Genomic DNA, 17,945 nt, shown 5'->3' on the forward strand with positions numbered 1-17,945 from the left:
CTGGAACCGTTTTCCTTTCCTCCATACACTTATACACTTTCAACAGTATTGGCACCAATATATCAGAAAAAACCTTATAAAATTCATGTGTCAGGCCATCTGAACCTGGACTCTTGCTGGATTTCATTTGCTCTATAGCTATTTTAATTTCATCAATTGTCAAATCATCGTCACACATTTGTTTACTTTCATCTGATATTCTGGCATCAACAGTATCTAATATCTCATCCACACATTCCTGCACTATACCTTCCTTTTGAAACAGTTTTGCATAAAAAGCTTCCACTACCTCCAAAATGCCTACAAAATCTGTCACTCTCTCTCCATTCTCACTTTCTAGCTCCGTTATATAAGACTTTACCTGTTTACTTTTCTCCAAGTTGAGAAAGAAGTTTGTACACTTTTCTCCCTCAACTGCATACTGAGCCCTACTTCTGATAACTGCTCCCTCATATTTTTCTCTCTCATAATATTCTATCTCACCTTCTAATTTCATAAAGTATGTCCTATCCCGATTCGGATCCTCCTCCAGTCTTTCCAGCTCTTTTATTAATTTTTCTTTCACTTCATTTTCCTCTTTCTTTTTCACAAAGTTCCTCTTTTTTGCAAATCTAATACTTGTTCTTTTTATTTTATTCTTCATCTGTTCCCACCATAAACAAACATCGTCTTCAAATAAAGTATTTTCTTGCTCATTTTTTATAAGTCTTGAAATAATTTTTCTATATTCCTCCTCTTTTAACAAACAAGAGTTTAAACACCAAACCCCCCCTCCCCTCCCTTCACATCTCACCCCAAAACCAAAAGTTAAAGCAGCATGATCACTTAAACCCAAAAACTTATATTTTACATTCAAGACCCAACTCAAAATATTTCTTTTAATCAAAACTAAATCTATTCTGCTTTGTTTCACTTTTCCCAAAACCATTTGCTTTCTTGAGTATTCTCTCCTGTTTGGATACATATCCCTCCATACATCAACTAAATCTTCCTTATTCATAACATCAAATAAAACACTCCTTGAAGTATCGTTTCTGAAATTAACACTGCTGGACCCATCCAGCCTTGTACACCATAAATTAAAATCACCAACCAAAATACATCTCTCAGTACAAAAAGTCCTCAAATTATCAAACATTTCTCTTCTTTCCTTTTCAATATTTGGTGCATAGACATTAATTAATCTAAACCTAATGTTACAAAAATTAAATTCAATGACAAGCAACCTCCCTTTGTCATCTTTGTGGACTACCTGTATGTCAGTCAATGTCTCCTCTTTTACCAAGATAGCAACACCACATGCTCTGTGACTCATATTATTTGCAATAATTTTGCCTCTCCACAGTGAGCTGATATCTTTAAAAACTTCGTCAGTCCAGTGAGTCTCTTGCAGGCACAGTACTTCTGCTTTTATGGCATTAAATACCAACTCCGCTTTCGTTTTTCCTCTTAGACCGTTACAGTTAAACGAAGCAATATGCAACATAAGGCATAAAACAAAAAAGAATAGCAGAGCAGCAGCCATACCTCTACTTTTTAACCTTCATCTTCTCCTTTTCCTTCGCCCTCTTCTTTCTCTTCAGCTGTCTGATGGTCTCTGCGCTGACGTCCATCCCCTCCTCGCCCTCAGACCCGTCCGACACAGCTTTCCCGTCTTTTTCATTTGCTGCCCGCGTTCCAAAGCCAGCATAATTGTCTGGATTTTGTGGTGCTGGATTATCAGAGTCTCTCCCTCCTTCGTCTCCTCTCGATTCCCCACAGTCACGGTTTCCCTCCTCGTGGGTCTCTCCGGTCATTCCCGGCTCCTCCCTCTCGACGCCGCCTCTCCGTCCATCCTCCTCTCTCCCCGTATCGGCGCCGTCCTCCGCCTCTCTCTCCTCCTCGTCAGAGACGTCGGAGTATGACGGCTCTTCGGCGTCCTCCCCCGGCTCTCCACACACACACAGGGAGATCTTTTCTTTGCACAGAGCACATTTCCCCTCCGCATCACACTCTCGTGCGTAATGCCCCTGTTTCCCACATTTAAAACAAATAAAAGTGGGACAGTCTCTGACAATGTGGCCAGGCTGTATACACAAGCGGCAAACTTTAACTTGCCTGTCATGGATGACGCGGAAGTGCTCCGCTCCGCTTACCGTCTCAAACTTAGTGGAATATGGCAATGATTTCACAGCGTCTGTGAAACGGACCTTTAAAAACCTCGTCCCATCAGCGATGTCCGTCCCTGGCCACATCCTCCTCTTAATGGACGAGACCGCAGTGACTCCCCAGTCCTGTAGTTTTGCCAATATTTCCTCATCCTCTATGTAAGTGGGCAGATTAATGAATGAGACGACCATTTCATTGTTACCCAGTTCTTTCGCCATCAGTCTGTTGTTCCCAATTCTCAGTCCGTCCATCAGCTTTTTCTTCCCGCTTTCCTCTTTCATCGTCAGCTCGTATGACTTTGGCGTCTTAAAACGGCAGCCAAGCACTTCTCCACACTCCGCCCTCACTTTTCTCAGCATGTCCATCATCGTTGTTCTCTCCTCTCCTTCTATTTCCAACATGATTGTCAGTCTCTTTTCGTACATTTTCTTCTGTTTTTCCGCACTCGCGGGCATTCTCTTCTCCGTCGTCTTTTCCGTTCCTTTGTCTGTCACCGTTGGATCCATTTGAATGATTTTTTAAACACAAAGAGTCCCCCAGACAGCAAAAGCTGTCGGGGGATGTAACCCACAAATTAAATACTAAACTAAAAAATTACAAACCAGCAAAAACCAAGGCTGAAAACGATCCAAAAAAACACGGACTGATTGACTGTCGTGAACGTACGGCGTGCTCCTCCTCTGTGCGTGCTCAGGGTGGTATGGCCGTAAGCCGCAGAGCAAGTGACAACTACCCCCTTTATACATGATGATCCACACCATCACAGACATGGCTGTGTATGTCAAGCGCGGGTGTCTTTGCTCGACTTTCTTTCTTTCTTTCTTTCTCTCAACTTGTCAACTGTGTAATGTGATAATATGAAAGTGTGGTTTGTGCACTGTGAGCTGAACTGTCTGCACAGTGATTGACAGTTGAGCAGTGGCACAGTCAGTGCTGTTTACTGAAGCAGCAGCGTCCTCTGTTGTTTGCACAGAAAAGTGAAAAAGCTTACAGCACCTGGTATTCCCAGGCGGTCTCCCATCCAAGTACTAACCAGGCCCGACCCTGCTTAGCTTCCGAGATCGGGCGTGCTCAGGGTGGTATGGCCGTAAGCCGCAGAGCAAGTGACAACTACCCCCTTTATACATGATGATCCACACCATCACAGACATGGCTGCGTATGTCAAGCGCGGGTGTCTTTGCTCGACTTTCTTTCTTTCTTTCTTTCTCTCAACTTGTCAACTGTGTAATGTGATAATATGAAAGTGTGGTTTGTGCACTGTGAGCTGAACTGTCTGCACAGTGATTGACAGTTGAGCAGTGGCACAGTCAGTGCTGTTTACTGAAGCAGCAGCGTCCTCTGTTGTTTGCACAGAAAAGTGAAAAAGCTTACAGCACCTGGTATTCCCAGGCGGTCTCCCATCCAAGTACTAACCAGGCCCGACCCTGCTTAGCTTCCGAGATCGGACAAGATCGGGCGTGCTCAGGGTGGTATGGCCGTAAGCCGCAGAGCAAGTGACAACTACCCCCTTTATACATGATGATCCACACCATCACAGACATGGCTGTGTATGTCAAGCGCGGGTGTCTTTGCTCGACTTTCTTTCTTTCTTTCTTTCTCTCAACTTGTCAACTGTGTAATGTGATAATATGAAAGTGTGGTTTGTGCACTGTGAGCTGAACTGTCTGCACAGTGATTGACAGTTGAGCAGTGGCACAGTCAGTGCTGTTTACTGAAGCAGCAGCGTCCTCTGTTGTTTGCACAGAAAAGTGAAAAAGCTTACAGCACCTGGTATTCCCAGGCGGTCTCCCACCCAAGTACTAACCAGGCCCGACCTTGCTTAGCTTCCGAGATCGGACGAGATCGGGCGTGCTTTTTTTTTTTTTTTTTTTCTTTTATTATGAAAATATACAAAGCTTTTCAGAACACAATATTTACATATACATACACATTAACAACAAAACAAAGCACAAAGGATAAAAATCATAAATTAATATGAAATCTACCTCCATCATCAATAGAAATAAGGCTACTGCCTTGCACAAAAAACTCCTCAAACAAACTCCTACTCAAAAAGTTCCATCGCAAAGCAACATCTTTCCTTAATACCGATACAAACAAAGCTAACACTTCTATCCTCTTCCCTTCAAAATGTGCTAAATTTCTCCTTAGCCATACTGCATATCTAGCATGACTTAATACAAAATTAAACAAATTAACATTCACAGTTTTTGATGTTTTACTTGAACCAAAAAAGAAAACTTTCTTCCAATCATTCGCTATCAGATCTAATTTCCAATTGTTTTTGATCAGGGTTATTAGTTTCAATTGAAAGTTCTTTAATTCCTTGCATTCAAAAAACAAATGCATCAGTGTTTCAGGATCTGATTTACAAACATCACAAAACCGATCTACATTTTTATTAATTTGGTGAATGACCACATTCGTGTATATTCTGTTATGTCTGAGTTTGAAGTCCAAATTTTCACAGTCTATGCTATTGTACTTGACATGTAAATTTTTCCAAATTTCTTTCACATTCAGATCCTGAAATACCTTCAACCAAACATTTTCTGATGCTGGGGTCTTGATTTCTTTCATCAGCATCAACGTGTACAACATCTTTACTTTTATTTTATTAAAGAGCATTTTCCCATCAATCTGATCAATGTACAGATCTGGTAGCTCACTCTTTCCTACCTGAACTGTTTCCCTCTCTATTGTTTTAATCCATATATCCGGTAAGCTTCCTTTTATGCACTTAATCACATTATCCACCTTAGTTCTACCTACCTCCTCGTCTATCTCCACAACACTGTCAAAAATGGCTCTATTTGGCAAGAAGCCAGGCACATACTCATAAGCAAAATCTCTCACTTGTTTTAATCCTGCTTGTATGAAAACTTTGTCATACAAAACATTCCCACTGTTTTTTATTTGTGGATTCATAAATACTGGCTGATCTAATATTTGATTTATTGTTTTGCAGTCATATTTCAGGTGCTCAATGAAATCTGCCCAAGCTAGAAATACCTCTTGATAAAACACAGGAAGATTTTCCAACATATTCTTTCTGAATCTCATAAAGATCCCACTGTCCCCACATCCTCCACTTTTACACAGAAAATCCTTAAAGAACCCTTTCCAACCATACTCCTCCTTACCATATAGATATTTTTTAACCACCTTTATTCTCAATGCTTTTCGTTTAACATCTAAGTCCATCAGTTTTAGCCCTCCCTCTCCATACCCTGCTATTAATGTCTTCATAGATATTTTAACTCCTTTTCCTCTCCACAGAAACTTACTTATTACAGCTCTCACCTCATTCAAAACCCACTCAGGGAGATCTAGAGCTCCCATCACATAATTAAATTTTGATAGAAGCAATGAGTTAATGACTACAACCTTACCTTTTAATCGCAGCCCTCTCATAGACCACAAATTTAATAATTGTTTAACTTTATTCAATATACCAGTCCATGTGGCATCTCTCGCTTCCTTACTCTGTACTCCTATGTTCACACCCAATATTTTAATGAAGTCTCTCGTTATCTTTAAAGGAATTTCACACTCTTCTGGATTTGTATGCCCTACACACATAATTTCTGATTTTTCTATGTTTACTTTTGCTCCTGATGCTCTCCCATATGTTTCAACATGTTTCATTATTCCTTTTACACTTTCTATGGTTCTGACAGTAAAGGTTGTATCGTCAGCAAATTGATGAATTAGACTATTTGTGCTATATGGTATTTGAATGCTTTGTAAAGAAATGTCTTTTTTACATAGTGTTGCCAATGGTTCTGCTGCTAAAGAATAGAGCAAGGCTGAAAGAGGACAGCCTTGTCTGACTGACCGTTGTACTGGGAAAACATCAGTGAGCATACCATTTATTTTCACACAACTTTTAGCATTTGCATATAGCAACATTATCCAATTAACAAACCTATCCCCAAAACCAAATTTGCCCAAAACCTGTTCTAAATACCCATGTTCAACCCTATCAAAAGCTTTATTTAAGTCTAAATTCAGGACTAGACCACCCTCACCATCATTATTCATACTATTGACTACATCTCTAATTGTACATATGACATCAGTGATGTCCCTACCTGGTATACTATAAGCTTGTGTTGGTGCTATTATTTCTCCTACCACGTCCCTCAATCTATTGGCTAAAGCTTTTGTTAAAATCTTGTAGTCCGAGTTCAACAGACTTAAAGGCCTGTAATTTTCTAATTTAAACGGACTCCCTCTTTTTTTAAACAAGATAGTAATAACCCCTGTTGTCATTGACTCTGGAACCGTTTTCCTTTCCTCCATACACTTATACACTTTCAACAGTATTGGCACCAATATATCAGAAAAAACCTTATAAAATTCATGTGTCAGGCCATCTGAACCTGGACTCTTGCTGGATTTCATTTGCTCTATAGCTATTTTAATTTCATCAATTGTCAAATCATCGTCACACATTTGTTTACTTTCATCTGATATTCTGGCATCAACAGTATCTAATATCTCATCCACACATTCCTGCACTATACCTTCCTTTTGAAACAGTTTTGCATAAAAAGCTTCCACTACCTCCAAAATGCCTACAAAATCTGTCACTCTCTCTCCATTCTCACTTTCTAGCTCCGTTATATAAGACTTTACCTGTTTACTTTTCTCCAAGTTGAGAAAGAAGTTTGTACACTTTTCTCCCTCAACTGCATACTGAGCCCTACTTCTGATAACTGCTCCCTCATATTTTTCTCTCTCATAATATTCTATCTCACCTTCTAATTTCATAAAGTATGTCCTATCCCGATTCGGATCCTCCTCCAGTCTTTCCAGCTCTTTTATTAATTTTTCTTTCACTTCATTTTCCTCTTTCTTTTTCACAAAGTTCCTCTTTTTTGCAAATCTAATACTTGTTCTTTTTATTTTATTCTTCATCTGTTCCCACCATAAACAAACATCGTCTTCAAATAAAGTATTTTCTTGCTCATTTTTTATAAGTCTTGAAATAATTTTTCTATATTCCTCCTCTTTTAACAAACAAGAGTTTAAACACCAAACCCCCCCTCCCCTCCCTTCACATCTCACCCCAAAACCAAAAGTTAAAGCAGCATGATCACTTAAACCCAAAAACTTATATTTTACATTCAAAACCCAACTCAAAATATTTCTTTTAATCAAAACTAAATCTATTCTGCTTTGTTTCACTTTTCCCAAAACCATTTGCTTTCTTGAGTATTCTCTCCTGTTTGGATACATATCCCTCCATACATCAACTAAATCTTCCTTATTCATAACATCAAATAAAACACTCCTTGAAGTATCGTTTCTGAAATTAACACTGCTGGACCCATCCAGCCTTGTACACCATAAATTAAAATCACCAACCAAAATACATCTCTCAGTACAAAAAGTCCTCAAATTATCAAACATTTCTCTTCTTTCCTTTTCAATATTTGGTGCATAGACATTAATTAATCTAAACCTAATGTTACAAAAATTAAATTCAATGACAAGCAACCTCCCTTTGTCATCTTTGTGGACTACCTGTATGTCAGTCAATGTCTCCTCTTTTACCAAGATAGCAACACCACATGCTCTGTGACTCATATTATTTGCAATAATTTTGCCTCTCCACAGTGAGCTGATATCTTTAAAAACTTCGTCAGTCCAGTGAGTCTCTTGCAGGCACAGTACTTCTGCTTTTATGGCATTAAATACCAACTCCGCTTTCGTTTTTCCTCTTAGACCGTTACAGTTAAACGAAGCAATATGCAACATAAGGCATAAAACAAAAAAGAATAGCAGAGCAGCAGCCATACCTCTACTTTTTAACCTTCATCTTCTCCTTTTCCTTCGCCCTCTTCTTTCTCTTCAGCTGTCTGATGGTCTCTGCGCTGACGTCCATCCCCTCCTCGCCCTCAGTCCCGTCCGACACAGCTTTCCCGTCTTTTTCATTTGCTGCCAGCCTTCCAAAGCCAGCATAATTGTCTGGATTTTGTGGTGCTGGATTATCAGAGTCTCTCCCTCCTTCGTCTCCTCTCGATTCCCCACAGTCACGGTTTCCCTCCTCGTGGGTCTCTCCGGTCATTCCCGGCTCCTCCCTCTCGACGCCGCCTCTCCGTCCATCCTCCTCTCTCCCCGTATCGGCGCCGTCCTCCGCCTCTCTCTCCTCCTCGTCAGAGACGTCGGAGTATGACGGCTCTTCGGCGTCCTCCCCCGGCTCTCCACACACACACAGGGAGATCTTTTCTTTGCACAGAGCACATTTCCCCTCCGCATCACACTCTCGTGCGTAATGCCCCTGTTTCCCACATTTAAAACAAATAAAAGTGGGACAGTCTCTGACAATGTGGCCAGGCTGTATACACAAGCGGCAAACTTTAACTTGCCTGTCATGGATGACGCGGAAGTGCTCCGCTCCGCTTACCGTCTCAAACTTAGTGGAATATGGCAATGATTTCACAGCGTCTGTGAAACGGACCTTTAAAAACCTCGTCCCATCAGCGATGTCCGTCCCTGGCCACATCCTCCTCTTAATGGACGAGACCGCAGTGACTCCCCAGTCCTGTAGTTTTGCCAATATTTCCTCATCCTCTATGTAAGTGGGCAGATTAATGAATGAGACGACCATTTCATTGTTACCCAGTTCTTTCGCCATCAGTCTGTTGTTCCCAATTCTCAGTCCGTCCATCAGCTTTTTCTTCCCGCTTTCCTCTTTCATCGTCAGCTCGTATGACTTTGGCGTCTTAAAACGGCAGCCAAGCACTTCTCCACACTCCGCCCTCACTTTTCTCAGCATGTCCATCATCGTTGTTCTCTCCTCTCCTTCTATTTCCAACATGATTGTCAGTCTCTTTTCGTACATTTTCTTCTGTTTTTCCGCACTCGCGGGCATTCTCTTCTCCGTCGTCTTTTCCGTTCCTTTGTCTGTCACCGTTGGATCCATTTGAATGATTTTTTAAACACAAAGAGTCCCCCAGACAGCAAAAGCTGTCGGGGGATGTAACCCACAAATTAAATACTAAACTAAAAAATTACAAACCAGCAAAAACCAAGGCTGAAAACGATCCAAAAAAACACGGACTGATTGACTGTCGTGAACGTACGGCGTGCTCCTCCTCTGTGCGTGCTCAGGGTGGTATGGCCGTAAGCCGCAGAGCAAGTGACAACTACCCCCTTTATACATGATGATCCACACCATCACAGACATGGCTGTGTATGTCAAGCGCGGGTGTCTTTGCTCGACTTTCTTTCTTTCTTTCTTTCTCTCAACTTGTCAACTGTGTAATGTGATAATATGAAAGTGTGGTTTGTGCACTGTGAGCTGAACTGTCTGCACAGTAATTGACAGTTGAGCAGTGGCACAGTCAGTGCTGTTTACTGAAGCAGCAGCGTCCTCTGTTGTTTGCACAGAAAAGTGAAAAAGCTTACAGCACCTGGTATTCCCAGGCGGTCTCCCATCCAAGTACTAACCAGGCCCGACCCTGCTTAGCTTCCGAGATCAGGCGTGCTCAGGGTGGTATGGCCGTAAGCCGCAGAGCAAGTGACAACTACCCCCTTTATACATGATGATCCACACCATCACAGACATGGCTGCGTATGTCAAGCGCGGGTGTCTTTGCTCGACTTTCTTTCTTTCTTTCTTTCTCTCAACTTGTCAACTGTGTAATGTGATAATATGAAAGTGTGGTTTGTGCACTGTGAGCTGAACTGTCTGCACAGTGATTGACAGTTGAGCAGTGGCACAGTCAGTGCTGTTTACTGAAGCAGCAGCGTCCTCTGTTGTTTGCACAGAAAAGTGAAAAAGCTTACAGCACCTGGTATTCCCAGGCGGTCTCCCATCCAAGTACTAACCAGGCCCGACCCTGCTTAGCTTCCGAGATCGGACGAGATCGGGCGTGCTCAGGGTGGTATGGCCGTAAGCCGCAGAGCAAGTGACAACTACCCCCTTTATACATGATGATCCACACCATCACAGACATGGCTGTGTACGTCAAGCGCGGGTGTCTTTGCTTGACTTTCTTTTTTTCTTTCTTTCTCTCAACTTGTCAACTTGTCAACTGTGTAATGTGATAATATGAAAGTGTGGTTTGTGCACTGTGAGCTGAACTGTCTGCACAGTGATTGACAGTTGAGCAGTGGCACAGTCAGTGCTGTTTACTGAAGCAGCAGCGTCCTCTGTTGTTTGCACAGAAAAGTGAAAAAGCTTACAGCACCTGGTATTCCCAGGCGGTCTCCCATCCAAGTACTAACCAGGCCCGACCCTGCTTAGCTTCCGAGATCGGACGAGATCGGGCGTGCTCAGGGTGGTATGGCCGTAAGCCGCAGAGAAAGTGACAACTACCCCCTTTATACATGATGATCCACACCATCACAGACATGGCTGTGTATGTCAAGCGCGGGTGTCTTTGCTCGACTTTCTTTCTTTCTTTCTTTCTCTCAACTTGTCAACTGTGTAATGTGATAATATGAAAGTGTGGTTTGTGCACTGTGAGCTGAACTGTCTGCACAGTGATTGACAGTTGAGCAGTGGCACAGTCAGTGCTGTTTACTGAAGCAGCAGCGTCCTCTGTTGTTTGCACAGAAAAGTGAAAAAGCTTACAGCACCTGGTATTCCCAGGCGGTCTCCCATCCAAGTACTAACCAGGCCCGACCCTGCTTAGCTTCCGAGATCGGACGAGATCGGGCGTGCTCAGGGTGGTATGGCCGTAAGCCGCAGAGAAAGTGACAACTACCCCCTTTATACATGATGATCCACACCATCACAGACATGGCTGTGTATGTCAAGCGCGGGTGTCTTTGCTCGACTTTCTTTCTTTCTTTCTTTCTCTCAACTTGTCAACTGTGTAATGTGATAATATGAAAGTGTGGTTTGTGCACTGTGAGCTGAACTGTCTGCACAGTGATTGACAGTTGAGCAGTGGCACAGTCAGTGCTGTTTACTGAAGCAGCAGCGTCCTCTGTTGTTTGCACAGAAAAGTGAAAAAGCTTACAGCACCTGGTATTCCCAGGCGGTCTCCCATCCAAGTACTAACCAGGCCCGACCCTGCTTAGCTTCCGAGATCGGGCGTGCTCAGGGTGGTATGGCCGTAAGCCGCAGAGCAAGTGACAACTACCCCCTTTATACATGATGATCCACACCATCACAGACATGGCTGCGTATGTCAAGCGCGGGTGTCTTTGCTCGACTTTCTTTCTTTCTTTCTTTCTCTCAACTTGTCAACTGTGTAATGTGATAATATGAAAGTGTGGTTTGTGCACTGTGAGCTGAACTGTCTGCACAGTGATTGACAGTTGAGCAGTGGCACAGTCAGTGCTGTTTACTGAAGCAGCAGCGTCCTCTGTTGTTTGCACAGAAAAGTGAAAAAGCTTACAGCACCTGGTATTCCCAGGCGGTCTCCCATCCAAGTACTAACCAGGCCCGACCCTGCTTAGCTTCCGAGATCGGACAAGATCGGGCGTGCTTTTTTTTTTTTTTTTTTTTTTTTTTCTTTTATTATGAAAATATACAAAGCTTTTCAGAACACAATATTTACATATACATACACATTAACAACAAAACAAAGCACAAAGGATAAAAATCATAAATTAATATGAAATCTACCTCCATCATCAATAGAAATAAGGCTACTGCCTTGCACAAAAAACTCCTCAAACAAACTCCTACTCAAAAAGTTCCATCGCAAAGCAACATCTTTCCTTAATACCGATACAAACAAAGCTAACACTTCTATCCTCTTCCCTTCAAAATGTACTAAATTTCTCCTTAGCCATACTGCATATCTAGCATGACTTAATACAAAATTAAACAAATTAACATTCACAGTTTTTGATGTTTTACTTGAACCAAAAAAGAAAACTTTCTTCCAATCATTCGCTATCAGATCTAATTTCCAATTGTTTTTGATCAGGGTTATTAGTTTCAATTGAAAGTTCTTTAATTCCTTGCATTCAAAAAACAAATGCATCAGTGTTTCAGGATCTGATTTACAAACATCACAAAACCGATCTACATTTTTATTAATTTGGTGAATGACCACATTCGTGTATATTCTGTTATGTCTGAGTTTGAAGTCCAAATTTTCACAGTCTATGCTATTGTACTTGACATGTAAATTTTTCCAAATTTCTTTCACATTCAGATCCTGAAATACCTTCAACCAAACATTTTCTGATGCTGGGGTCTTGATTTCTTTCATCAGCATCAACGTGTACAACATCTTCACTTTTATTTTATTAAAGAGCATTTTCCCATCAATCTGATCAATGTACAGATCTGGTAGCTCACTCTTTCCTACCTGAACTGTTTCCCTCTCTATTGTTTTAATCCATATATCCGGTAAGCTTCCTTTTATGCACTTAATCACATTATCCACCTTAGTTCTACCTACCTCCTCGTCTATCTCCACAACACTGTCAAAAATGGCTCTATTTGGCAAGAAGCCAGGCACATACTCATAAGCAAAATCTCTCACTTGTTTTAATCCTGCTTGTATGAAAACTTTGTCATACAAAACATTCCCACTGTTTTTTATTTGTGGATTCATAAATACTGGCTGATCTAATATTTGATTTATTGTTTTGCAGTCATATTTCAGGTGCTCAATGAAATCTGCCCAAGCTAGAAATACCTCTTGATAAAACACAGGAAGATTTTCCAACATATTCTTTCTGAATCTCATAAAGATCCCACTGTCCCCACATCCTCCACTTTTACACAGAAAATCCTTAAAGAACCCTTTCCAACCATACTCCTCCTTACCATATAGATATTTTTTAACCACCTTTATTCTCAATGCTTTTCGTTTAACATCTAAGTCCATCAGTTTTAGCCCTCCCTCTCCATACCCTGCTATTAATGTCTTCATAGATATTTTAACTCCTTTTCCTCTCCACAGAAACTTACTTATTACAGCTCTCACCTCATTCAAAACCCACTCAGGGAGATCTAGAGCTCCCATCACATAATTAAATTTTGATAGAAGCAATGAGTTAATGACTACAACCTTACCTTTTAATCGCAGCCCTCTCATAGACCACAAATTTAATAATTGTTTAACTTTATTCAATATACCAGTCCATGTGGCATCTCTCGCTTCCTTACTCTGTACTCCTATGTTCACACCCAATATTTTAATGAAGTCTCTCGTTATCTTTAAAGGAATTTCACACTCTTCTGGATTTGTATGCCCTACACACATAATTTCTGATTTTTCTATGTTTACTTTTGCTCCTGATGCTCTCCCATATGTTTCAACATGTTTCATTATTCCTTTTACACTTTCTATGGTTCTGACAGTAAAGGTTGTATCGTCAGCAAATTGATGAATTAGACTATTTGTGCTATATGGTATTTGAATGCTTTGTAAAGAAATGTCTTTTTTACATAGTGTTGCCAATGGTTCTGCTGCTAAAGAATAGAGCAAGGCTGAAAGAGGACAGCCTTGTCTGACTGACCGTTGTACTGGGAAAACATCAGTGAGCATACCATTTATTTTCACACAACTTTTAGCATTTGCATATAGCAACATTATCCAATTAACAAACCTATCCCCAAAACCAAATTTGCCCAAAACCTGTTCTAAATACCCATGTTCAACCCTATCAAAAGCTTTATTTAAGTCTAAATTCAGGACTAGACCACCCTCACCATCATTATTCATACTATTGACTACATCTCTAATTGTACATATGACATCAGTGATGTCCCTACCTGGTATACTATAAGCTTGTGTTGGTGCTATTATTTCTCCTACCACGTCCCTCAATCTATTGGCTAAAGCTTTTGTTAAAATCTTGTAGTCCGAGTTCAACAGACTTAAAGGCCTGTAATTTTCTAATTTAAACGGACTCCCTCTTTTTTTAAACAAGATAGTAATAACCCCTGTTGCCATTGACTCTGGAACCGTTTTCCTTTCCTCCATACACTTATACACTTTCAACAGTATTGGCACCAATATATCAGAAAAAACCTTATAAAATTCATGTGTCAGGCCATCTGAACCTGGACTCTTGCTGGATTTCATTTGCTCTATAGCTATTTTAATTTCATCAATTGTCAAATCATCGTCACACATTTGTTTACTTTCATCTGATATTCTGGCATCAACAGTATCTAATATCTCATCCACACATTCCTGCACTATACCTTCCTTTTGAAACAGTTTTGCATAAAAAGCTTCCACTACCTCCAAAATGCCTACAAAATCTGTCACTCTCTCTCCATTCTCACTTTCTAGCTCCGTTATATAAGACTTTACCTGTTTACTTTTCTCCAAGTTGAGAAAGAAGTTTGTACACTTTTCTCCCTCAACTGCATACTGAGCCCTACTTCTGATAACTGCTCCCTCATATTTTTCTCTCTCATAATATTCTATCTCACCTTCTAATTTCATAAAGTATGTCCTATCCCGATTCGGATCCTCCTCCAGTCTTTCCAGCTCTTTTATTAATTTTTCTTTCACTTCATTTTCCTCTTTCTTTTTCACAAAGTTCCTCTTTTTTGCAAATCTAATACTTGTTCTTTTTATTTTATTCTTCATCTGTTCCCACCATAAACAAACATCGTCTTCAAATAAAGTATTTTCTTGCTCATTTTTTATAAGTCTTGAAATAATTTTTCTATATTCCTCCTCTTTTAACAAACAAGAGTTTAAACACCAAACCCCCCCTCCCCTCCCTTCACATCTCACCCCAAAACCAAAAGTTAAAGCAGCATGATCACTTAAACCCAAAAACTTATATTTTACATTCAAGACCCAACTCAAAATATTTCTTTTAATCAAAACTAAATCTATTCTGCTTTGTTTCACTTTTCCCAAAACCATTTGCTTTCTTGAGTATTCTCTCCTGTTTGGATACATATCCCTCCATACATCAACTAAATCTTCCTTATTCATAACATCAAATAAAACACTCCTTGAAGTATCGTTTCTGAAATTAACACTGCTGGACCCATCCAGCCTTGTACACCATAAATTAAAATCACCAACCAAAATACATCTCTCAGTACAAAAAGTCCTCAAATTATCAAACATTTCTCTTCTTTCCTTTTCAATATTTGGTGCATAGACATTAATTAATCTAAACCTAATGTTACAAAAATTAAATTCAATGACAAGCAACCTCCCTTTGTCATCTTTGTGGACTACCTGTATGTCAGTCAATGTCTCCTCTTTTACCAAGATAGCAACACCACATGCTCTGTGACTCATATTATTTGCAATAATTTTGCCTCTCCACAGTGAGCTGATATCTTTAAAAACTTCGTCAGTCCAGTGAGTCTCTTGCAGGCACAGTACTTCTGCTTTTATGGCATTAAATACCAACTCCGCTTTCGTTTTTCCTCTTAGACCGTTACAGTTAAACGAAGCAATATGCAACATAAGGCATAAAACAAAAAAGAATAGCAGAGCAGCAGCCATACCTCTACTTTTTAACCTTCATCTTCTCCTTTTCCTTCGCCCTCTTCTTTCTCTTCAGCTGTCTGATGGTCTCTGCGCTGACGTCCATCCCCTCCTCGCCCTCAGACCCGTCCGACACAGCTTTCCCGTCTTTTTCATTTGCTGCCCGCGTTCCAAAGCCAGCATAATTGTCTGGATTTTGTGGTGCTGGATTATCAGAGTCTCTCCCTCCTTCGTCTCCTCTCGATTCCCCACAGTCACGGTTTCCCTCCTCGTGGGTCTCTCCGGTCATTCCCGGCTCCTCCCTCTCGACGCCGCCTCTCCGTCCATCCTCCTCTCTCCCCGTATCGGCGCCGTCCTCCGCCTCTCTCTCCTCCTCGTCAGAGACGTCGGAGTATGACGGCTCTTCGGCGTCCTCCCCCGGCTCTCCACACACACACAGGGAGATCTTTTCTTTGCACAGAGCACATTTCCCCTCCGCATCACACTCTCGTGCGTAATGCCCCTGTTTCCCACATTTAAAACAAATAAAAGTGGGACAGTCTCTGACAATGTGGCCAGGCTGTATACACAAGCGGCAAACTTTAACTTGCCTGTCATGGATGACGCGGAAGTGCTCCGCTCCGCTTACCGTCTCAAACTTAGTGGAATATGGCAATGATTTCACAGCGTCTGTGAAACGGACCTTTAAAAACCTCGTCCCATCAGCGATGTCCGTCCCTGGCCACATCCTCCTCTTAATGGACGAGACCGCAGTGACTCCCCAGTCCTGTAGTTTTGCCAATATTTCCTCATCCTCTATGTAAGTGGGCAGATTAATGAATGAGACGACCATTTCATTGTTACCCAGTTCTTTCGCCATCAGTCTGTTGTTCCCAATTCTCAGTCCGTCCATCAGCTTTTTCTTCCCGCTTTCCTCTTTCATCGTCAGCTCGTATGACTTTGGCGTCTTAAAACGGCAGCCAAGCACTTCTCCACACTCCGCCCTCACTTTTCTCAGCATGTCCATCATCGTTGTTCTCTCCTCTCCTTCTATTTCCAACATGATTGTCAGTCTCTTTTCGTACATTTTCTTCTGTTTTTCCGCACTCGCGGGCATTCTCTTCTCCGTCGTCTTTTCCGTTCCTTTGTCTGTCACCGTTGGATCCATTTGAATGATTTTTTAAACACAAAGAGTCCCCCAGACAGCAAAAGCTGTCGGGGGATGTAACCCACAAATTAAATACTAAACTAAAAAATTACAAACCAGCAAAAACCAAGGCTGAAAACGATCCAAAAAAACACGGACTGATTGACTGTCGTGAACGTACGGCGTGCTCCTCCTCTGTGCGTGCTCAGGGTGGTATGGCCGTAAGCCGCAGAGCAAGTGACAACTACCCCCTTTATACATGATGATCCACACCATCACAGACATGGCTGTGTATGTCAAGCGCGGGTGTCTTTGCTTGACTTTCTTTCTTTCTTTCTTTCTCTCAACTTGTCAACTGTGTAATGTGATAATATGAAAGTGTGGTTTGTGCACTGTGAGCTGAACTGTCTGCACAGTGATTGACAGTTGAGCAGTGGCACAGTCAGTGCTGTTTACTGAAGCAGCAGCGTCCTCTGTTGTTTGCACAGAAAAGTGAAAAAGCTTACAGCACCTGGTATTCCCAGGCGGTCTCCCATCCAAGTACTAACCAGGCCCGACCCTGCTTAGCTTCCGAGATCGGACGAGATCGGGCGTGCTCAGGGTGGTATGGCCGTAAGCCGCAGAGCAAGTGACAACTACCCCCTTTATACATGATGATCCACACCATCACAGACATGGCTGTGTATGTCAAGCGCGGGTGTCTTTGCTCGACTTTCTTTCTTTCTTTCTTTCTCTCAACTTGTCAACTGTGTAATGTGATAATATGAAAGTGTGGTTTGTGCACTGTGAGCTGAACTGTCTGCACAGTGATTGACAGTTGAGCAGTGGCACAGTCAGTGCTGTTTACTGAAGCAGCAGCGTCCTCTGTTGTTTGCACAGAAAAGTGAAAAAGCTTACAGCACCTGGTATTCCCAGGCGGTCTCCCATCCAAGTACTAACCAGGCCCGACCCTGCTTAGCTTCCGAGATCGGACGAGATCGGGCGTGCTCAGGGTGGTATGGCCGTAAGCCGCAGAGCAAGTGACAACTACCCCCTTTATACATGATGATCCACACCATCACAGACATGGCTGTGTATGTCAAGCGCGGGTGTCTTTGCTCGACTTTCTTTCTTTCTTTCTTTCTCTCAACTTGTCAACTGTGTAATGTGATAATATGAAAGTGTGGTTTGTGCACTGTGAGCTGAACTGTCTGCACAGTGATTGACAGTTGAGCAGTGGCACAGTCAGTGCTGTTTACTGAAGCAGCAGCGTCCTCTGTTGTTTGCACAGAAAAGT

The 17,945-nt window shown here is 41.7% G+C and overlaps 6 non-coding genes and 3 pseudogenes across 6 annotated transcripts; all 9 read right to left on the minus strand.

Moving 5' to 3' along the window:
• Positions 1-3,132: 3,132 nt before the first annotated feature.
• Positions 3,133-3,241, minus strand: LOC139610333 (5S ribosomal RNA; annotated as a pseudogene).
• A 272-nt stretch (positions 3,242-3,513) lies between these two features.
• On the minus strand, positions 3,514-3,632 carry LOC139610171 (5S ribosomal RNA). Its single transcript, XR_011685618.1, has one exon. It is a non-coding gene; the product is annotated as a 5S ribosomal RNA (ribosomal RNA).
• Positions 3,633-9,561: 5,929 nt separating this feature from the next.
• LOC139610362 (5S ribosomal RNA) lies at positions 9,562-9,670 on the minus strand (annotated as a pseudogene).
• Positions 9,671-9,942: 272 nt separating this feature from the next.
• LOC139610876 (5S ribosomal RNA) lies at positions 9,943-10,061 on the minus strand. The gene has a single exon (XR_011686177.1). It is a non-coding gene; the product is annotated as a 5S ribosomal RNA (ribosomal RNA).
• Positions 10,062-10,341: 280 nt separating this feature from the next.
• LOC139610877 (5S ribosomal RNA) lies at positions 10,342-10,460 on the minus strand. Its single transcript, XR_011686178.1, has one exon. It is a non-coding gene; the product is annotated as a 5S ribosomal RNA (ribosomal RNA).
• A 272-nt stretch (positions 10,461-10,732) lies between these two features.
• Positions 10,733-10,851, minus strand: LOC139610879 (5S ribosomal RNA). The gene has a single exon (XR_011686180.1). It is a non-coding gene; the product is annotated as a 5S ribosomal RNA (ribosomal RNA).
• A 272-nt stretch (positions 10,852-11,123) lies between these two features.
• LOC139610334 (5S ribosomal RNA) lies at positions 11,124-11,232 on the minus strand (annotated as a pseudogene).
• A 5,936-nt stretch (positions 11,233-17,168) lies between these two features.
• Positions 17,169-17,287, minus strand: LOC139610880 (5S ribosomal RNA). Its single transcript, XR_011686181.1, has one exon. It is a non-coding gene; the product is annotated as a 5S ribosomal RNA (ribosomal RNA).
• Positions 17,288-17,559: 272 nt separating this feature from the next.
• On the minus strand, positions 17,560-17,678 carry LOC139610881 (5S ribosomal RNA). The gene has a single exon (XR_011686182.1). It is a non-coding gene; the product is annotated as a 5S ribosomal RNA (ribosomal RNA).
• Positions 17,679-17,945: the final 267 nt, after the last annotated feature.

Source organism: Trachinotus anak, unplaced genomic scaffold, assembly GCF_046630095.1.
Source record: "Trachinotus anak isolate AG129_WGS33_773 ecotype Australia unplaced genomic scaffold, CSIRO_AGI_Tana_v1 ptg000026l, whole genome shotgun sequence".
Classification (NCBI taxonomy): Eukaryota; Metazoa; Chordata; class Actinopteri; order Carangiformes; family Carangidae; genus Trachinotus; species Trachinotus anak.